The sequence below is a fragment of the Octopus bimaculoides genome, chromosome 7, assembly GCF_001194135.2.
Source record: "Octopus bimaculoides isolate UCB-OBI-ISO-001 chromosome 7, ASM119413v2, whole genome shotgun sequence".
Taxonomy (NCBI): Eukaryota; Metazoa; Mollusca; class Cephalopoda; order Octopoda; family Octopodidae; genus Octopus; species Octopus bimaculoides.
This window is the reverse complement of record NC_068987.1, coordinates 21494388-21497572: the sequence shown is the minus strand read 5'-3', so window position 1 is coordinate 21497572 and position 3185 is coordinate 21494388.

Genomic DNA, 3185 nt, shown 5'->3' with positions numbered 1-3185 from the left:
GAGAGAGAGAGAAAGGGGGAGAGAGATGAGAGACAGGTATTCTCTGTATAGCATGCACTTCGTAGTGCTCAAGAGATTTGAACTTGAGCAGGTAGAGGAGTAAATGTAAAGACAAGCAAGTTAGACATGTCGAAATACAAAAAAATATTAAATACATTTAATACAAAGACTATACATAAGTATACATATAATAAAGTCCGGCTTACACAGAATATAAATGATATCAGAAATTAAAGGGGTTGAATAAGAATTTTACGAGTCCAGCAGGTGTTTATTGTGGTTTGGTGGTCCAAAATAATAATTGTAACATGATTCCATCATCGGATAACACCAGCCTCCGTCTTCAGGAAAGAATTCTTCGGATAATACCAATCTCCATCTTCAGGAAAGAATTCTGTCAACACCCCAAATGTAAAATTCTTCCTGAAGACGGAGACTGGTGTTATCCAACGATGAAATCAAGCTACAGTCATTATTTTGGGCCACCAAGCCCCCAGAAACAGCTGTTGGACTCGTAAAACTCTTATTCAACCATTTTAATTCTTGATATCATTTATATTCTGTGCAAGTCGGACATTTATCATTCAACTATGGTATTCTTAAGGCAGCAATTTACTCACACACGGCATCTTTCAGAGCTTGTCGCTAATTCAGTTCTTAACTAAATTAAAAACTGTTAACATTTTTGAAGAAGACTGGTCCCTAGCTACATTTTAGCATAAGAAAATTAAGATTTGGTCCAGTAGAAAAAAGAAGTTTACATCAAAATTTGTAGCAACATTATAGGAGAGTAAGTAACGCCACCAATCAAATTTAGATCTAAATAACTTTTTTATTTTCAAAGCAAAATATATTTATCTTAGCTTCAATGATAAAAGCAAGCATGGAGAATTTTATAGTTTTGGTCCCATGCAACAAAAATTTGTATAAAAAGAGTTGTGAGGTAAAATATCTTGAAGAAAATATAAGGCAAAAAATTGGATCCAAGTATAATTAACAAACTATATTTTAATTAAGCTTAAATGATAGAACTCAATTCTCACGCAATGAAGTTCTAAAAGAAAAAAGTTATGAGTGTTTGTTTCTCAAATTTGAGGGTGATAGTATAGTTCTATACTTTTTATGAATATGGTTTTATAAAAAAGACTTTTAATATATGTCACCGGGATCACTGAGGTAACGAAAAAAATTATCAACGACACCGCGAGGAATTTCATAGTTTTGGTCCCATTAAATGAAATACTTTTCCATTGTTTTTGTGTATCAGTTAACAATCTCATGCAATGAAGTTCTAAAACGAAAAGTTATGAGTGTATGTTTCTCAAATTGTGGGTGAAATATAGTTCTATACATTTTGATGTATATAATTCTATAAGGAGACTTTTAATATATGTCACCGGCATCATTGAGGTAAGGAAGGAATTATCAACGACACCGCGAAGAATTTCATAGTTTAGGTCCCATTAAAGTAATTTTTTTTATTGTTTTTACATATCAATTAAAAATTAAAAATTACACACTCATAAATCTTTCACATTCATAATTTCATTGACAATCGATCTACTTTCATATTGGGATTCTTAATACTACAATTTTAAAATAAAGTAAGCAAGGTTGTTTAATAATCCAATTTTTCAGCTTTCCAATGAAGGGTTTGGGGAATGTGGGTTGAGGGGATTACTTGCTTTTATAAATAACTTCATATTAAGTTATGTTTTAAGCAACCTAAATTATTCAATAAAATATAACCACTTGTGACTGTGTCTCTATGAGCAGTACTGAATCATGTAGTAAGGCTGTTCAGAAAAGGTGCAGTTTTAAGTGATTATATTTCATATTACTTTTAATTCTAATTTAAAATTTATTAGCATTGAAGTTATTTACATATGCTTTAATAAATATGTCATTGACCATTGTTAATTAAATTAAATTCATTACATAACACAAGTGTTTATTTTTCATTTCAATTAGCAACAATTATTATTATTTTCATCAACTTAAGATCTATGTGACTTAAAGTGAGCCTAGTCAATGAAAGTTTCGGGGTCTTGCAGTTTGTTATCGTTTGGTGAGCCATGTTGCAAATTCAAGATGATTATATTGTAGTTGTTGTTCCTTGTTATGAGATCAATAATTTTTGCTTATAAAAATGCATATAATCTATTAATAATTGCAAGAAAATAAATTTGTATAAAAATTAACGTTATTTTATCTTTATTTTCTTTAAAATTCCAAATTCACTTGATAGAATATAAACATTTCTGGCTGTGTTTCTATGGGCAGTACTGAAGTCATGTGGTAACGTTGTTCAGAAAAGGCATTGGTCAAAAGTGCTTATATTCTACAATTTAGTTTTTTAACATTAATATTTAATTAATAAAGTTATTTTTAATATGCTATTGCACTTAAGTAAGTTTTATTTTTATTATCATTTTTTTTTCTTTCAGCCTTACTTGCTTTCTGCTTTTTTTGGTAATTTCGTTTTAGTTGCTTTCCTTTTTCCTTTTAGTTAATCATTAATGTATTATATGTTTTAGATATACACATCTAATTTTATTGGGGAAAGAATATAATCATTTTTGGCTGTCTCTATGGGTAGACCTGAAGGCATATAGTAAGGCTGTCCAGAAAAGGCATTGTTATAGAGTGATTATATTCTAAGCTTATTATTTAATATCGAAATTAATTCGAAGGGATTTTCAGATATCAATTTTTGTATTATGGGAATGTAGGTAATTTTCACTTGTGTATATCTGATATGCTTTCATAATTACTGTTGTATTGGATAGCAGCTCTGCAAAAAACAATTTCTGAGCCACTAACAAAGTAACTGCATGTGCACTCGAACTAATTTTCTCACATATTGTTCCCACTTACTTTGTATACGCATAGCTTTCAGTTTGTCTAAAACCTCTTCTTCTAATGTTTACTTCCATTTTATGACAACTATTACGCACGAATCCTGTTTTCTGATTGGGGGAGAAAATAGTTAAACTTTATGCCCCTATAACATTTTTCTAATTTTTTTTTGGAATAAATGAATCACAAACCCGGATTCAGCGTGAAAAAGTACACCAATACACCAAATTTGAAAATTTTCAGTTAATTTAAATATCTAAAAATCTGTTACAGTGACAGATATGATCTCTCTCTCTCTCTCTCTCTCTCTCTCTCTCTCTCTCTCT